This window comes from Macaca nemestrina, chromosome 1 (genome assembly GCF_043159975.1).
Source record: "Macaca nemestrina isolate mMacNem1 chromosome 1, mMacNem.hap1, whole genome shotgun sequence".
NCBI classification, from domain to species: Eukaryota; Metazoa; Chordata; class Mammalia; order Primates; family Cercopithecidae; genus Macaca; species Macaca nemestrina.
Genome location: NC_092125.1, coordinates 84,731,247 through 84,750,015, shown reverse-complemented (window position 1 = coordinate 84,750,015; position 18,769 = coordinate 84,731,247). Strand labels below are relative to the sequence as shown.

At 45.2% G+C, this 18,769-nt stretch overlaps 1 long non-coding RNA gene and 1 pseudogene across 1 annotated transcript in view; one reads left to right on the top strand and one right to left on the bottom strand.

Moving 5' to 3' along the window:
• Positions 1 to 17,873, bottom strand: part of LOC139356647 (uncharacterized) — a 31,373-nt gene extending 13,500 nt beyond the window's left edge. Inside the window, exon 1 of the long non-coding RNA XR_011608831.1 lies at positions 17,777 to 17,873. This is a non-coding gene — a long non-coding RNA (uncharacterized lncRNA). The remainder of the gene's footprint in view (positions 1 to 17,776) is intronic.
• LOC105478618 (CDKN2AIP N-terminal-like protein pseudogene) lies at positions 4,518 to 4,965 on the top strand (annotated as a pseudogene).
• Positions 17,874 to 18,769: the final 896 nt, after the last annotated feature.

Sequence of the window (18,769 nt, the reverse complement as noted above, 5' to 3'; positions counted from 1 at the left end):
TCTCTCTGCTTTGGAGCCCCCCTCCCTCTGTCTCTGTATGGGGGAGCTTCTATCTTCTGCCTTCTCGCATCTTTCTTGCCTATTAAACTCTCTGCTCCTTAAAACCACTCCACGTGTGTCCGTGTCATTTTTTCCAGTTCAATGTGAGACAAGAGCCCTGGTGTTCCTCCACTCATCAGAGCCGTATCATTTTGGTGCATTGGCTGGGAAAGGAAATTCAGTCATCAGACTGGTGAATATGGAGCGGATTTCAACATTAAATCTGTCCTTTAATCTCAAGGCTCTCTGCCAGCTACCCTGTCACCAAACTTTCTTTCTCTTTTTATCCACGGTCTCTTACCCTCTCTCTATGTGTCTAATGTGCAGGAATCTTTACAGTTCAGGGAAACAGCTCTGTTAGAAAAGATCGCGAATCGTGGCAGGCAGTAACTCAGTAACTCTCTCTACATTTTCTCTGGCGAGCACATGGTATTTTTAAGCCACATAGTAGAAATCAGGTTCTAGGCCTCTTCCGAAAATGGGAAGTTTCTGCTTTTAACAGTTACGAGTAAAATGTCTTTGGCAACCAGATTTTAGTCCCCATATTGTCCCATCAGTGGGAAAACGGCCATTTGATTCCTACGTTGTTTTAAGGCATCTATTTTGTCTCGGATTAAGATAGTACTTAATTAGCCAGGGAATTTTAAGTTCAGAAGTTAACCAGAACTGTTTTAAGGGTAAGTGCTTTAGCACAGGCTGTAATAGCAGGCAATCTAGCACATTGCCTCCGTTAAAGGAGTGTTGCCCAAAGGCAGCACAGTCTCTCTGGAGGAAGCCAGGCAAATCACATGGGTTCTAGGAATGCAAAGGGAAATCACACAAGGCAGATAAATTAAGGCTGCGTGGGCACACATGGTTAGCCCCATCACTTAGTTCATTGGTTCCATGACTTGGAGGGCCACGCCTACAACCATGGCGGGGGCATATTTTTAAAAGTTCCAGAATCCAGAAACTGAGTAGGTAAGACATTCGGAAGATGCTCCCCGTCTTCTCCTCTACTCTGGGTCATACGGAAAGGAAGGAGACTAAGAGGATGCTTTTATTTTCACTTCTTTTTCTAAATGGATAATAAATTATCTTCAGTTTGCACCCCTCTGGAGTGCACTCTGAAACACTGGAACTTCCTTAACCTCAGAACTTTAAAGAAAACTACTCATTTTATTTTGCACAAGAGCATAGCATTTCTACTAAACCTCTGCAAGCGTTTTAAGATCGACTCAGCTGTTTTAGCAACACGTCGGGCAGGTCCAGGGAAAGTAGTTCCCCAAAATTAAAAACAGTAGCTTTCAGGGAAATCATCTGACAGTCCTCCTTATTTGGGGCCCTTCAAATTCCCTTCTCATTGCGGGACCTTAGGCAAGTAAAGGGAAACTAAGGCCAATTTTCTGATGACCCTGATAGGTATGTAGAAGCTTTCCAACATTTAACTCAGGTATTTGACCTCACACGGAGGGATGTTATGTTGCTGGTAAGTCAAACCCTCACTGCAGCTAAAACAGGTAGCTCTGCAAGCAGAAGAGAATTTTGGAGATAAACAATATATCTCCTATAATAGTCCAAAAGGGAAAAGAAAAGAAAAAATAGGGAAGGCAAAGAAATAGGGGAAACCCCATTCCCAACAGGAGGAGAGGCAATACCTCTTGAGAACCCTAATTGGAATTCCTTTCTGTAGTGTTTTTCCTTCTTTTGCGGTTTAAAATGGCTTCTATCTCTTTTGTAATGTTCTTCCAACCTCGGGAAAGTTAATTTTCCAAACCTTAAAATGTTTGGCTTAGAGTTGAGCTAAGGGGAAGGGAACCCAGAAGCCTGATATGCCGGCAAAAGGGTAAACATTTCTTACCAGTTGGGCTTTTGACTTCTCTCTCCCTGTGCAAACCAGTAAAAGGAATAATAAGGATTATTGCTTATATTCTCTGTAAATTTATAATTAATGAAAAAGGATTTGTGAGGTTGATCTTAAGCCGTAAACAATCTGGTGTGCTTTGCATGTCTTTCCGTATGGTTCTGTCAAAGAAAGAGTATCTTAGATTAGGATGCATGCCCAAGACCCCATAAGCCTGCTGTTCAAGCCAGCCCAACAAAACTGTCAGTAACAATCTTAGCTACAGGCCTCCATCTTGTTTCATGTCCTTGGGAACATGACCTGTAACCACGTGGCAATACTTTGTTTTAGTCTCTGCCATTTTACAATGGTGACTGTCTTCTTGTGCTAAGTCAGTTCCTGAGTGAAGGCCACAAAAATCAAACAAGCCAGTTTGTCAATATGGATGACTCCAGCTAATCCTTCAAGGGCAGGGTTTACAAAATATCTTAAGCATTGATCTTGAGAGCAGTTTAGGGAGGGTCAAAATCTTGCAGCCTTTGGCTGCATGGCTCCTGGGCCACGGTTTCTAATCCTGTGGCTAGTTTCTTGGCCTGGTCCCCAGGCAAGAGGAAAGTATACCTTGGGAAGTGGCTGTTATCGTCTTTGTTTTCGAATATAGACTGTAAACCTGGCTCCTCCCAAAGCTGGTTCAGCCTACGCCCAGGGATGGCCAAGGAGAACTTGAGGGCTAGAAACAAAATGGAGCTGTTTGGGTCAAATCTCTTTCACTGTCTCAGTCACAATTTTGCAATAACAGTTTCAAAAGCTGCCTATCACTCCTTTAAAAATACCTTGTACACTCGCCGTTAAGTCATAACCCGATAAAGGCTTGTTGGTTTCACTTGTATGGTTATTTTTTGTAAAGTTCAGAAGCTGAAAATCTTAACTGCTTGGTGTGGCTCAAGTCAAGTAACAAGGGAACTTAAAAGGATTTTCTTAAAGAGCGGTCAGTTTAATTAAAAGTGGATATTCAAGTTACAGGTATATTTAAAAGGCCTTCTTCTTCGATCTTGTTTTTCTGGAAAAAGGCTCTTTTCTTCTCAGTCGACTGAATGATTTTTCTCCAGTTTTTTGTTTTTTGGTTTTTTTTTTGTCTTACCACTCTTAATGCATGCATGAGAGGCCCTAAGATAACTTCTGGTAGCATGGGACTCCTTAGGAAAAAACAGAGGAGGCACCACAGACCCCATTTGGGGAAAAAAACCTCTGTTTTCCTCATGAAACCCCAGGATTTAAAAGGATCTCTCTCAAAATCGAAGGCTCTGTTCTGTTTTGCACTGATGGTTTTGAGTTTGGGGGTATCAGAAATTACTTCACATTATGAGAGCTTTGGTGTGTAATAACTAGGTAGAAAATGCACTGTAACCTATGGCTAATAGTAGTTATAAATGAGAGAAGCATGCTCTTGGCCACCTGGAAGATAAGGAAACATGCCCACCCCTCACTGGGAGATGAGACTGTCATCAGGGATGGGCTGATTACAAAATAAGCCAATTGGCTTTGGGTTGCCTTGTAATGAAACGCGTGGTAGAAGCACTACACTGTTTTCTCCCATAGTATCTATATGATCTTTTCATAAATTGAGCATTGAAATAAAAGCATAGCAAGGAGGTCTTAAGACACTAATCTGCTGTTTAGTAAAAGGGTCATAAAAGGTTTGTAAAGACTTCACCTCCTGGTCAAATTGCTTTCATTTTAACTAATTGAGGTTAACATTAACAAACTAAAGCAAGGGTAAAATTTGGCTTTGAACAGAACTTTCATGTCATAGTAAAGGCTAATGAAAGGTGTTTGCCTTTTGAGTCATCATTTTGGCAAAATAACTTATGACAATCTGGAAATTGTCCTTCCTGATGCCTGGATTTTGGATGGTTCAGAGGGCCCCTGAAACATTCAGAAAAGAGGTAAACAGGATTATTTGACATGTTTAGTCACATTAGATTGCCAAAATGATTTCCAATCTTCTTTAAGTTATATTTTGGTGAATAATACTAATATATGTTCCAAAATTGTATGTGATTTCTAAAATGCTAATGTCTAAGTATGTGCTATCAATCATAATTAAGGGTAAAGTTATTGTAAACCACGGAAATAAACTTTGTCAGTCTTGTTTTTAACTGTAACTAGCCGGGAATTTTGCCATTGGCAGATAATTGTTGTCTTGTTTTGTTCCTTCTCAAAAGACGATTTATAATCAAGCTATATTAAGGACTTTAACAGGTGCTCTCAAATGCAAGTTTTTAATAGCTTTGAAGGTTGTAACATTGGAATAGAGAAAGAATGTACAGGACTCATAAAGAACTAACATGTTCACAAATATCAAGCAAAACAAGAATTAACTAAGTGGACTGCATTCAGAAAGTGAAAGCAAACTTTTTGACTTTTGTTTGGAATATTGCTGATCCTTGTTTTGTTTTTCAGAGTCAAGGAAAATTGTTTTAAACTATTTACAAAATTTGGAGGATGCTTATTTTTCTCTGCCTGGTTCCTCTAGAATTTGGAAACTATTTGTGAGTACTCTTAACTTATGGCAATATAGCTGTTTGCATCAGTGCAATAAAAATCCATTTTTCTGACGGCGGCAGGCTATCCAGTCCTTGGCGTGGTGGACACCATGATTGGTGGCGAGGCAGCTGCTGCGGTGGAGGACTTGGTCTCGGGGATACGGCAGGCAGCCAACTTCATGGAACAGTTTCGCTCCTACTTAGAGAGTTAGAAGCAATGGAAGGCCCTCATGGAATTCATCCTGCTCCACCTGCCCGACTACCATGACCCGCCCAATGGTGGTGGCTGCCTGGATCAGCTGCTGTCCCTCTCCATGGTCTGGGCCAACCACCTCTTCCTGGGCTATAGTTACAATAAAGCCCTTTTAGAAGGTGATGGAAATGGCTGGTGGGATGAAAGTGGAAGACCTGCCACAATTTGTTACCAGAAGTGAATTAATGAAAAAACATCAAAGCTAAGCCAGAGGATTTATCACATTTTTATCATCAGCTACAGGATTAGAAAGGAGGCTGGGATGAATGTGACATAGACCACAGCAGCTCTCTTAAGACTCCTGGTATTACCAACATAAAGAGGCAGGTAGAATTAGAAGGATTCTGTTTAGACTGGCTTTTTTTAACATTCTCATTTTTCCAGTAGTTATCACTGTGAAAGTATACATGGATATTTACGTATTTATAAATCATGCACTCTAAGATGAGTTCATCAACACTGTAAAAGCTCTCTTTTCTATTTTCAGTTTTTTTTTTTTTTTCTTACTGACAAGTCTCACTCTGTCTCCCAGGCAGGAGTACAAATGTGCAGTATTGGCTCATTGCAGCCTTGAACTCCTGGGCTCATATTTTCAGTTTTTAAATGTCAGAATTTTTGTTTAAAATGCCTTTTTGGGACGGGCACAGTGGCTTATGCTTGTAATAATCCCAGCACTTCAGGAGGCCAAGGTGAGTGGATCACCCAAGGTCAGGAGTTCGAGACCAATCTGGCCAGCATGGTGAAATCCTGTCTCTACTAAAAACACAGAAAAAATTAGCTGGGCATGGTGGTGAACATCAGTGGTCCCAGCTGCTTGGGAGGCTGCAGTAGGAAAATTGCTTGAACCTGGGAGGCAGAGGTTGCAGTGAGCCGAAATCGCTCCATTGCACTCCATCCTGAGTGACAAAAGTGAAACACCGTCTCAAAAAAATAAAAATTTTAATTTTAATTTTAATTTAAAAAAAAATCATTTTTGTTTGTCAACAGGACACAATTGGAAAAACTGGCTATTTTACCAAGGCTTTGACTGAAAGGGTGTGTTTCCCTTTAAGGAATAAAGCCGGACATGCAGAGCCAATAAAAGCCCCTTGGGGAGAACTGGCCTCATACCTTGTCTACAAATCCCTGCACAGGGTTCCTAACCTGTGGTCAGTAAAGAATGTCACTTTCTCACAGCTCTGGAAGCTCTGAGTTTATCTGGGGACCTCAAGAGTTGAGGATCACCCAACTCACAGAAGCAATCAAACTCCAAATGGTGCTGCAAACTGAACCACACATGGACATGCCATTCTTCGAGGACCCTTAGATCCACCCCAGGAGAAGCCCTAGCTGCTGTTCCCCATTCAACACCCCTTTTCAGCAGGAAGTAGCCAGAAAGAGTCATCATCCAAAACCCTGTAACAGCAGTTAGTGTGATATGGCCACAGGGAGGAATGTGGTAGGAGTTATTAAGAAATTATTTTAAGCGGATAGAAAGGGAAAGGAGTCCTTGGGAAGTTTTCATTTTTTAAAGCATTTCCAGAAAAGTTTCTTGTAAAGCAGCAGCTCTTATGGCCAGGCTGGCAACCTTTGATATGCAAATGCAGTCCATTAGAAACTGAGTCCACCCAACATAGCAATTCCCTCCGCCTTCTTGCCCCACATGTTCCTGGCAACATGGCCACCCCCACATAGCCCCACATGTGTAGAACATCTTGGTGCCCTGCATTTGCATATTAAAAGGCTAGGGTGGGAGGTCCAGCTTTTTTGCAGGCTACATGAATGCCATGCCTGGTCAAACCAATCCCCTGGGCCCTATGCAAATCAGACACCACCTCCTCCCGTCTCTATATATACACACCTGGCTGGTTTCTGCCTCACTTGGGGTTCCCTCTCTTGGCTTTGGAGGCCCCCTCCCTCTGTCTCTGTATGGGGGAGCTTCTATCTTCTGCCTTCTCCCATCTTTCTTGCCTATTAAACTCTCCGCTCCTTATAACCACAAAAAAAAGAAAGAAAGAAAAAAAGAAAGAACAAATAAGGACAGGAATCTGAGGTCAGCGACCTGACAAGCCCCTGGGAAGCCTCAAGAGGATGCAGTTCCAATGAGAAAGCAGCTCTAGAAATGAGACCTGTTTTTCTACTCAACGAACACTCAGCAGAACCAACCAGGACTGCCCATAGGCTGGTGTGCACCTGTACAGCTGACCTGTGGATAAAATGTTGAAGTATATTCCCACAAGTTAGCAAGTAGCTGCTACCCTAACATCTCCCCTCCTAGGCCCCATCAACCTGACCACTCAGGACCCTCCAGTGGAATCCAGGAGCTTCCCCAGTCCCACATTCAAGAGTTAACGCTTGGCCCTGCAAGGGGCTCGCGAGATGGCCCAGAGCTTGGCCCACTCCCAGGCATGCCAGTTTTTCATTGTTTTGAAATTCCTTTTGGGTCCAGCCCTCTCATGGAAACTTCTGGTCTGAAAGCAGCTCCTGGGACCCTGGATGAGGCAGTCCTCCTTAACCAGACCCCAGAAGAAAGTTGCATCTGGGCTAGGCTGTGAGGTCAGGCTCTACAGGCACAGAAGCAGTGGGCCCCAAAGCAGGTGGTTCAATGGGGCAGCCTTTTCTCTTTCAGTGACTCCTGTAACCAGGCCAGGCAACACCACTCGTGCCTACAGCGAGTAACAGGACTCTGGTGAACCAGACTGGCTGGAAGAAAGGTCCAGAGGAGAGTTCTACAGTGGATGGAAGGGATCAGAAGTCAAAAAGTCAGAAGTCAAAGCTGTCTGTGGCATGCAGCAAGGCCAGAGAGAGGGAAGTGAGCCTCAAAGGCAGAAGCTAGGACAGTAAGAACAATTTGACTTTTGGGAAGTAGGTCAGAGCCTGTGATTCCAATTTAAAGATGTAAATAGTGTAAGAGTGCCTGGTACACAGCCAGCAGTCCCTAAGACACAGGTGGGTGGAGGCCTAGGACCCGGCACACCCTGAAAAGCTACAAGGAGAGTAGCTGTGTCTGAGGAAAAGGACAAATCTTTGCTATCAGCAAGGACAGCACAGATCTCTCCTCCCACCCATAAAGTCTCCAGTTTAAATAGAGTATGTCTCCCATCCCCACATTCTGAGTCAAAATGCGATCAGATTTTATGTAGCAGATCCCATAAAAAGGACAAAGCCCTGTAGACTCCGCTCTGCTCAGCTCCACCCTCCCAGGCCTGCTGTTTGCTTCCCAGCCTCATATTGCATTAGTGTGCGGTTCAATGGATTTTTTATTACAGTTGGAATTAAATAACTCAAAGATGGATCCAGTGGGTTGAGGGAAAACAGAAGTTTAAATCAAAGGAAGTAACAGAGCCGATCTGGTTCCAGAATTGCAGGATGTACTGAAGCTCCCAGCAGGGCCTGGTGATGACGTCCCTCTCATGTTTTCTCTTTGAGCTTTTCTCCCCACGAGGCTTGCGCCCACGAGGGGGCTTCAGGTGACTCACCCCTCAGTGTGGGCAGCTCACAGGTAGCAGAGGCAGTGGGCTGAGTCACAGCCAAGTCTTTGGGCCACCACAAAACTCAGGGAAGATCAAACCCAGAATTTCTGTCCCTATCATTGAAGTATAGCTGAAGGGGATTGCCCTTTTTTGTTTTTTGGTTTTTTTTTTCTCTCGTCCTGAGGTTCTAAGGGCAAGCAGCTGACCCTCCTAAAAGAGATTCTAAAAAATGGCCCAGGATCCTGCAGTGTTGAGGGTGGCCAAGATTTGTGTGGCAACAGGAAAGGGTCTATGAGGAGGGAGAGATAAGATGTGAGAACTTGGGACCCAGCAAGGCATGGCCCCTTACCTGTGGGCAACTGGAAGTGGCAAGACCTGGATAGGATCTACCTGGGTGTGCAGGGGCAAGGCTCAGGCCCACACCAGGGGGAGGCCTGGACAGGCATGCCCTGTGGGCCATCAGAAGGCCCTGCCCAGGTTCCAGCCTTTCCATGCACCCTTCTTCCCCTCAATGATTGTGCTCAAACTCTCAGGTTTTCTGCCACCCACCTTCCTGCCTCAGAACCTTGCCCATGCCATTACCTCTCCTGAGAACACCTTCCCCTTCCACCTAGCTAGCCTCTGCTCTTCTTTCAGACCTCAACTTTCACATCGTTTCCTCTGAGAAGCCTTCCCTGATCCCCTCAGACCTGCCCAGGTTCCCCTGTAAAACACTCTCACCATGCAAAGCAGGCTTGCTGTGCTCTGGTTACCACTTCAGCCCACCACGTTTTGGGCCGCAATTTCTACCACTTGCATGAGTCAAGTGAAATAGACTACTCACACAGCAAGTTAAATAAAGCAAGTTTATCACTCACAAGCAGCAAGGGACAGTAGGAACCTGAGATTTGTGGTGAACCAGTCCCCAGAGGCTCAGGAAAGTTGTCCAGGGTGGATGGAATCTTGTCTACACATCCCTCACATGCACCACAGCTACAGAACCTCAGAAAGCGGATTTAAACCCCACCAGCAACCTGATTTGCTGGGCTAAAGTTTTGTAGGGCATCCTATTCTAGGAAGGCCAGGAACAGATCCTGGGCTGTTCTGGTCAGTTCTTCCTTATCTCAGGATGTTGCATTCCCAGCACCTTCCACAGTTATTCTTGAGAAATACAAGCAAGAAAGGAGGAAGAACTGGTTCTGTCAAGGCTACCTGAAGTGTGGTCATGCACACAGCCCTCAGGATTTTCATGGCACTGACCACCATACAGCATTATGTTTAATTTATTTCTGCTCTGCTGTCTATAAGCTCCCCAGGGGCCGGGACCACCTTGTCTTATACTCTGCTGTATCACCAGTGCCCACAGAAGTTCCTGATATGTAGAAATGACTCAGCTACATTAATAAAGGAATGGTTTAAATTAAACTATTGGTGTTAGAAAGGCCCCAAGAGAAGGACAGGGCCAGATGCCAGGGAGTCCAGGGCAGGGAGGGCTTCCGGGGGCAGCGGGACTCCATTCCCAAGGGAGGAGGACCTGCCAAGAACAAGGAAGGAACAAACTGCAGAGGCCTCCCAGCCTAGGCCACTCACCCTGGTGGGACTCAGGTCCCAGGAACAAAACAGGAGTCCAGCGCTCCAAAATGGGACTCTGTTGGAGGAGGGTTTGAATCTTGGAAACAAGGTGAAGCCCACCCATGAGAAGTGGGGCCCCAAATCAGGACTGATTGCCACCAATAATGGCCTGATACTGAGTCACAGAATATTGGGACAAGTCTACTTAAATTCTTTCAGCCTGAATTCAGTAGTTGGCAAAGGGCCGAGTAGGGCTGAGTCAACACAGGAAGGCAAGGGAGAAGAGGAAGTACAGTCAGTGGCCCCAAGTGAGGCAAATGGGGAATAAAGAGCTGGGGACTGGAAGTCCCAGCCAGAGCAATTAGGCAAGAGAAAGAAATAAAGGGGATTCATATCAGAGAGGAAGAAGTCAAATTATCCTTGCTCACAGGTGATATGATCTTTTATTTAGAAAAACCTGAAGACTCCACCAAAAAACCTTTAGAGCTGATCAACAAATTCAGTAAAGTTGCAGGATACAAGTCAACATAATAAAATCAGTAGTATTTATATATACCAACAGCAAACAGTCTGGAAAAAAGTCAAGATGCAACCCCATTTACAAAAGCTACAACAAATATAAAATACATAGAACTATGTGTATATTTTTTTGAGGCAGAGTCTCACTCCATCACCCAGGCTGGAGTGCAGTGGTGCAATCTCAGCCCACTGCAGCCTCTGCCTCCCAGGTTCAAGCAATTCTAGTGCCTCAGCCTTCCAAGTAGCTGGGATTACAGGTACACACCACTATGCCTGGCTAATTTTTTGTATTTTTAGTAGAGATAGGGTTTTGTCATGTTGGCCAGGCTGGTCTCCAACTCCTGGCCTCAAGTGATCCGCCCATCCTGGCCTCCCAGAGTGCTGGGATTACAGGTGTGAGCCACCACACCCAGCTCACAGAAATAAATATAACCAAACAAGTGAAAGATCTTTACAAGGAAAATTTGAAACACTGATGAGAGAAATTGAAAAGGAAACAAAAAAAGGGAAAGATACTCCATGGTCTTGAAGGGGAAGAATTAATATTGTTAAATGTCAATACTACCCAAAGTGACCTATAGATTCAGTGCAATCCCAATAAAAATACCAATGCTATTCTTCATGGAAATAGAAAATACAATTCCAAAATAAGTACAGAAACACAAATACCTCTAATAGCCTAAGCAAACCTGAGCAAAAAGAACAAAGCTGGCAGTATCATATTGCCTGACTTCAAAATATACTACAAAGATATAGTAACAAAAACAGTATAATCCTGGCATAAAAACAGACACCAATACAGAAAACAGAAATAAATCAATGCATTTACAGCCAACTTATTTTTGACAAAAGCATCAAAAATATACATTAAGGAAATAACAGTTTATTTAATAAATGGTGCTGGGAAAACTGGATATCCACATACAGAATAATAAAACTAAACCCCTGTCTCTCACTATATACAAAAATCAAATCAAAATCGATTAAAGATGTAAATTTAAGACCTGAAGCTATAAAACTACTAGAAGAAAACTTTGGGGAAACACTTTAGGACACTGGTCTGGGCAAAGATATTTTGGGTAAGACTTCAAAAAGCACAGGCAAGGAAAGCAAAAATAGACAAATGAGATGACATCAAACTAAAAAGCTTCTGCACAGCAAAGGAAACAACAAAGTGAAGAGACAAACTACAGAATGGGAGAAAATATTTGCAAACTATCCATCCAGCAAGGGATTAGTAACCAGAAAATATAAGGAACTCAAACAACTTAACAGCAAAAAACCACAAATAATCTGATGTTTAAATGTGCAAAAGATCTGAATAGACATTTCGTGAAACATACAAATGAATCACAGGTATATGAAATAATGCTCAACATCACTAGTGATCAGAGAAATGTAAATCAAAACCACAATGAGATATCATCTCACCGCAGTTAAAATGGCTTTTATCAAAAAGACAAAAAACAACAGATGCTGGCAGGGATGCAGAGAAAGGGGAAGTCTTACACGCTGTTGGTAGGAATGTTAAATTGGTACAGCCACTGTGGAAAACAGTATGGAGGTTCCTCAAAAAACTGAAAATAGAACTACCATATGATCCAGCAATCCTACTGCTGGGTATAAATCCAAAAGAAAGGAAATTAATATATCAAAAAGATAACTGCATCCTCATGTTTTTGCCAGCACTATTCACAACAGCCAGGACATGGAATCAACCTAAGTGTCCTTCAATAGATGAATGGATAAAGACAATGTGATACCTACTCACAATGGCATATTTTTCAGCCATAAAAAAGAGTGAAATTCTGTCATTGGCAGCAACATGAATGGAACCGGAGGTCGTTATGTTAAGTAAAATAAGCCAGGTACAGAAAGACAGGTATCGCATGTTCTCACTCATGTGGGAGCTAAAAACGAGGATCTCATGGAGATAGTAGATTGGTGGTTACCAGAGGCTGGGAAGGGTTGGGGGAAGGTGGGGTTTAAGAGAAGTTGATTAAAGAGAACAAAAATACAGTTAGATCAAATGAATAAGATCTAGTGTTTGATAGTACAGGAGGTTGACTATAATTAATTATAATGTATTATCTACTTAAAAATAGCTAGAAGAAAATAATTCAAATGTTCCTAACAAATAAAAGTTAAAATTTTGAGGCAATGGCTATCCCAGTTACCCTGATTTGCTCACCACACATTGTGCGCATGTAGCGAAAGCGCCGCTAGTATAAGCTTCCCGCCTCACAGATTGAATCCCAGGTTCCACCCCACAACAGGGGAGGACAGGCTCCTCCTTCTGCAAATGGCGGAACTTCCCGAGGCTCCATCCCAGTGTGCACTCCTTCCGGCGCGCGGGCCAGTAGGAGGTTCTCCAGTGACCCCTTTCTACTTGGCTGCCTCATATTCATTCATTTATTCAACAGATAACCACCAAGCACACACCCTGTGCCAGGCACAGCTCAGCCACCAGTCAAGGGACAACAGCAAGGAGCACGGAGCTCAGTCCTGAGCTGGCAGGCTTCCTCACAGGCTTCCTGCCCAGAGCCAAGGCAGGTTTTAGAGCGCCTGCAGATTCGCCACTGAGAGGCAGCCATAGGTGTACCCGGGATCAGGCAGGTGCTGATGGAGTTTGAGCACCCCTTGCTTCTGGCTGCCCCTCTTGCATCCTCAGGGCACACATTGGCTTTCCCAAATTAAAATTAACTCGTTTTTCTTCTTCCTACCCACCTCTACCCACCTTGAACACATTCACTTAACCTACAAAGTAGAGAAGATCTGAAACAGACAAATTTGAAATTTAGAGGACAACAGTGGGACCTGTGTAATGAGGGATGTAAGCTTTAGTGAAAGGAATTAAACAGTTTGAATATTAGGATTCGTTTGCCTGACTGTGCCAGAAAACCCAGAGGCTTCAACAAGGTAGGACTGTATTTGTCTCTCATGGAAACAGGCAGCCTGGAGCAGTATGCCACCGCACCATCACCAGGGACCCAGGCACCTCCTCTGTTACTGCTCTGCCCTCCTCAACACGTGGCTTCCATGGTTGCTTGAGCACCAGCCATCACATCCACATGCCAGGCAGCTAAAAGAACAAGGGGGCAGAAAAAGACACTTCCCTTTAAGGATACTTCCTAGAATTTGCACAAACCACTGCAACTTACACCCCATCAACCCAAAACTCAGTTACAGCACAGCTAGCAAAGCTGGGAAATGCCATTATCCTGAATGTTCCTGCACCTGGCTGAAAAACAGTTCTTTAACCAAAGAATAAGGGGAAACAGGGGCAGGGGTGACAAGCAGAACTGGGCTAGGACATGCTCTCCTTTGGGAACTCTTTTCCCCATGGTTTACTTTGCTCATTCCCCCCTTGGACCTCATTTCTTCCCTCACTGAGGCTACATGGAGGATGGAGTCTGGGCTGCCTCTCTGCTGCCCCGGAAGGCTAAGCAAGGCTGGCAGGGCTGAGAGCAGGAGGTCTGGGGGCAGTGGAGGCTGTGGCCGCAAACAAGGCTTTCATGCAATGACACCTGGATCCATCGGGATCCCCTTCCTGATCTCCATCCCTGTGTGATTTCAGCAAGTCACTCAACCTCTGGGAGCCCTAGCTCCTCATCTGTAGAAAAGGGGATAAAAATTCCTATCTGGCCAGGCATGGTGGCTCACACCTGTAGTCCCAACAATTTGCATGACCAAGGTGGGAGGATCACTTGAGGCCAGGAGTTTGAGGCCAACCTGGGCAACATAGTGAGATCCCCTCTACAAAAACAAACAAACAAAACAAAATCCTACTTCACAGGGTTGCTGTGAGGATTAAGTGAGCTCAGTAAGTGGTAGCTATTTTCAAAGTATACCTTTGCCTGGGCTGTCTCTGGTGATCTCTATGTATCTATATATGTATCTATGTCTACATGTATGTCTATAACTACATCTACATCCACATTTCTATATCTATATCCATGCCTATGTCTATATCTGTCTCTGTATCTATACCTACATCTACATCCATATATCTATTTCTATTTCTACATCTATATCGTCACCTCTCTATATAGCTTTTCCCTCTATCTGAATCTCCCTCACAGCCTGAGCAGACGTGGTTCCAGGCAACAGCTGGAGATGGATTGGAGTTTGGGGCTTTGGACACATTAACAGGACTAGCAGGACCAGCCTTCCCTGCACGATGTAGACACTTCATTACAGCTCACAGATGCCCAAGACCCAATTAACTTGGCAGACGTAAGAGAGCTCAGGACAGGCTTGCAAATTAAATCCTGTTACTGGCTCCAGAGAACTGAGGGCGCTTCCCACACCCTCAGGCAGACACAGCACTTGTGCTTAGCTGCCTGTGACACACCAGGGTTCCAGGGTGAGCTGTGTCATTAGAGAAGCAGACCCTTCCCCCAGCTGATCCCAGGCCTTGTGCAATGTCAATGGCTGCTTTGGGTCTTTCTACAAGAGATCCTGAAACCACTCATATCTTGAAGGAATGTGAGTCACTTCTCGGGAGGCAGTAAAATGGATCGAGAAGAGATTGTGTTTGGCTTCAGGCAGACACAGTTTGAATCCTGGCTCTGCCGCTCTCTAGCTGTGTGATCCTGATCAACCTGATCAACCTCTCTGAGCCCTGGTTCCTCATCTGTACAACGGGGGTGGCAAGACCATCTCAGAGACCTGATGTGAGGAATCCATGAGATTATGCCTGTAAAGTGCCTGCTCCACAAAACTCATTCCCTGAGTTCAACTCATCAACACCATCAGTGTCAGCACCAAACAGATCAGGTTCCCAGCACAGGGTGGTGCATCTCCCTCCTGCCCATCCTGCCAGAGTTAGTGAGATGCCAAAGTTGATTCTCTCCCCAACCTCTGTCTTGTGAGGTGCAAGTTTGCTCGAGTTCAGGTACTGGTGGAGGAGGAGGCTCCTTTGCAATCACCTGCCTCCAAGTCCTTGTGTCCACCTGACATCAGCTCAGGATAGTATTCTGACCCGTGCTTGGGAATCAACCCTGTCCCAGGCCCTCCCAGGGGGCCTGCTTTTCCAACTTGCTGTTATTCCAGCTCAGATGCCAAGGCCCTTGCCTGTCCCTTTGTCCCTCTTCGCTCCTGTCTCAGTCCCCAGAATGTCCCCTGTATTACCACAATCTGCCTGCGTATCCCTGCCTTGAGCCATCCCCTGGGAATGGGCATCCTCCCTTTCCCCAGACTCAGACCCCAATCCTTGAGCTGAATCCCCCCACCGGAGGCTGGACTTCTTCGAGGCCAACTGCCTGTCAGCCCAGCCCACCAGCCCCGCCTGCTACCATATGTTCCTGACCCAGTGCTCAGTGCCTGCTGTCTGCACCTCCACCTCCACGACAGCTGCATGTTTGGGGGCCACCAGCCCTGCCTCCCCAGCCTCTGCTGTCATCAGATGCCAGGATCCTTCACGTCACCTGCTCTGGGGGCAGCTTCTGTTGTCTGGTTCCTCCAGGCCAGACCAAGTCCAGGCAAAGACACTCATGAGCAGCCTCATCATCACTCTGGAAGTGGCCCTGACAGGCAAAGGCTGCTGGCTTCTGCTCATCACTGTCACAATGTCCCCAGGGTGGGAGAAAAGGTGGCATTTTATTTCTTACAAGTTCTAACTTTTTGATATGAGACTCCAAAGATACAACACCATCAGGAGTGCTGGGAGGGCTCCAGGATTGAGACTGCAGCTGCCATAACCCTTGAGAGCACAATCTCCGCTCAGAGCCATCAGGAGATGGGGGAGAAGCCTGAAGCAATAAGAAATGCAGATTCCTACTAAACGTAACTACCTGTGTTTATCCTTTCTCCCAAAACCCCACTAAAATGAAAGCAAATGCATTTTTGACAGCATAAACCCAAAGACTAGGAGAATGTAAGAGGAGACGATTATAGATAAGAGATTTCAGCAAAGTCTGGAAGACAGAAAGCAGATGGAGGAGGAACATTAGCAGAGGAAGATATGAGCTAAAGTGCCTGCAAAGGGGGATCCAGATGAGCAGGAAACTGATTTGCCCCGCAGAAAGCCCGAGAGGCTTGGAACTCAGAGGCAACAGGTACAGGGGGAAGTTAAGGTCAAGTGCAGGGCCAAGAAGAGGGGCTCAAGTGCAAGTCTGTGTGCTGAGCTAGACGCCCCCAGTTCCCTCCTTCACCCCACACAGATGGGCAGCTGGCTTTTCTCTTCCCCCTGCCCCAGGCAAGAGCCCAAAGCTTGCTCTGCAGTGAAGCAGATGAGAGAACTCCCAACTTCAGGACACCTGGCAAAGTGAGGCGGGGGTCAGGGGGCAGGGGGTGGGTGGGGAGAGGGTAGGGGGAAAGTTAGGTTCAGGACAGCAGTCTAGACATTTCACAGTGGATTCCAAAGTCCCGTGTTTTGCTTCTGCTGCTTGCAACCTTCCGCGAGGCAAGGGTTGGGAATCAACCCTGTCCCAAGAGAAGAAGGGTTCTTCTCTTGAGTAGATGAATGCCCCAGAGAGCAAGATCTCTACCTACTAGCATTTGGCAATTTCCAGTGTCAAAATCCCTATGAGTTCTCACGCTCTGTGAAAGCATTCAGAGCTGCCGATCAGCTTTACGGGTCTCTCTGAAACACAAACAGTCACAGATCAGCAGATATTTGAGGAAGGACTCCAACATGAAAAGATCCAAACAAAGCCAGGAGTGGGGTGAGTGTCAAAGGATGTCAGAAACAGTGCAAGGACCAGAAAAAAATTTCAAAAGGAACTCTAGTGAGAACTCTTCAGAGAAATCAAAGAAGACTTTGCTCTTTACAGAAAAGGAAATAATCTGAGAACAAGAAAGAACTCTTGGACATTTTAAAAATCATAACCATTGAAATAAACATTCAATAAAAGGAAATCTGCCAGAAAAGAGAACTAAAAGACAAGGAGGAAAAATAAAACAGAGAGAGGTATATTAGTTAGGATTCTCCAGAGACAGACCCAATAGGATGTCTGTAGAGAGAGAGACAGGAGAGGGATTTATTAGAGGGATTGGCTCATGCAGTTACAGAGGCTGAGAAATCCCACTCAGGCCATCCGCAAGCTGGAGACCCTGGGATGTCGGTGTCATGATTCAGTCCAAGTCCAAAGGCCTCAGAACCAGGGAGGCTGATGGTACAACTCTCAGCCTGAGGCCAAAGGCCTGAGAACCAGGGTGAGGTCGGGGAGTGGAGGTGCTGGTTTAAGTCCTTGAGTCCAAAGGCCAGGGAGCCTGGAAGTGTTATCTAAGGACAGGAGGAGAAGAGTGCCTCCCAGCTCCAGCAGGCAGCTCCATACACTCACCTTCTGTCTGTTTTTGTTCTCTCTGACCCACAGCAGATTGGGTGGTGCCTGCCCACATCAAGGGCAGATCTGCCCACTTCGTCCACTAAGACTCCCAAGCTAATCTCTGGAAACACCCTCACAGACACACCCCAAAATCATACCTTACCGGCTTTCTAGGTATTCCATAATCCAGTCAAGTTGACACCTAAAATTAGCCATCACAGGAGGAAATAATTTTTAAATATATATATAAAGTATCCCTAGAACAGAAATGAATTTCCCAATTGGAAATTGGGCCCATCACTACAAATTTTAAAAAGACCTACCCCAATTTTGAAATTTCAGAACACCGAGGATGAAGAAAACATCCAAAAAGCTTCTGGGGAGCTGAAATAGGGCACAGGAAGAAAACCAGGAATCAGAATGGCATTGGCTTTTCTAGAAGCCAGGAGTCTAGGGAACAACATCTTCAACATTCTAAAGGGAGGGAACGTTTTGCTCAACCTGAGATTCTACATTCAGCCACTGTCAGCAAGTGCAAGGGTAGAATAAAGATGTTTTTCAGATGTGCAGGGACTCACAACAAATCGACCAACCTCTCATGCACTCTGTCTTAAGAAACTGCTGGAGACTGTACACCACTAAAACTAGGCTGTAGACCAAGAAAGAAGAGGTGGGTCTCAGGAAACAGGAGGTGGGAGTCAGCAGAGCATTGAATTCAAGTCCTTGGATGACAGCTGTGCTCAGGCCTCAAAAGCAAGCTGCTCAGTTTGGAGCAGGAGGAAGATCACCGGGGGAATATGGGATCAGTACATGAAGTGATAGGTCTTGCCATTCAGAAACAAGATCATCAGGCATCTGCCCAAGCTACAGGAGCAACTGGAGAAAAGATAAGGCAAAGTACAGAGAACACTAAATAAACTTTTAGATGAGGCCATTCTTAATCCTAGGACAAACAAAGGAAGAAAGGAAATACAATCACTGCACATGACTTGGTCTGTCATAAACAATATGTACACTGTTGTAATAGTTAAACACTGACCACTGATTTAATTAAGATATTAAAGTCACTATCCTGGGAGGGTAGGAGGAGGTGAAACCAGGCCCAAAGAGTTAAGGAAACCAATGACCAGCAGAAATTCTTGAGTTTGCAGGATGGCAGGTAAGAAAAAGAAATAACTTGCTGACACGCTGAAACTCCCTCTACTTGTGAGATTTTAAAACTGGCTGAAATTGGCTGGATGAGGTGGCTCATGCCTGTAATCCCAGCACTTTGGGAGGCCGAGGCAGGCGAATCATGAGGTCAGGAGATGGAGACC